The sequence below is a fragment of the Urocitellus parryii genome, chromosome 5 (assembly GCF_045843805.1).
Source record: "Urocitellus parryii isolate mUroPar1 chromosome 5, mUroPar1.hap1, whole genome shotgun sequence".
NCBI classification, from domain to species: domain Eukaryota; kingdom Metazoa; phylum Chordata; class Mammalia; order Rodentia; family Sciuridae; genus Urocitellus; species Urocitellus parryii.
The window spans coordinates 130,701,393-130,702,017 of NC_135535.1; positions in this window are offsets into that span (position 1 = coordinate 130,701,393).

Here is a 625-nt window from a genome sequence, read left to right on the forward strand (position 1 = left end):
GCCTAAAGGAGGCCAAAACAACATGTTTTTGTGTTTGTATTGCAATGAAGGTCTATTGGTGAAATTAACAACCAGGATAGGATTTTTCACCAGTAGACTGATAAGTTGGCATTAAGTAATCTGAAGGTACTTCAAGTTAATCAGAATAGTATGCTAGTACAGTCTATCCAACAATCATGTTTAATTCTGTACATAGTAACTCCTTTTAGGAATAACTAGAAGCTAAAAGTTTTTCAAAAAGCCTTAGGAAAAGTTAAGGAAAATAAAGGTGAGTTTAATTTCTGGGTTTGTTATCCATAATATGAAATCAGTTACAAAGTAAATACTAATCAACTAAGATGGCTAAGATGGGAAAAAGTAAAACCTGGGCCTTTTGGGAGTAAATGTCGTAAAAGGAAATCCAGTAGAAAAGCACTGAATCTTAGTTATGAAATTCCAGTTCTAAAAAGTACATGTGAAGAATTTTCAAGTAAAGGCTGAAAATGGAATAACCTATTCTTTGCTAACTTTTATATAGACAGTAAATACAACAGTAATTTTTTGGCGATACCCAACCAAAAATTATCACATATAACATGATAGCTCATTTTGCAACATAGTTTTCAAATACACACATACAACTGTG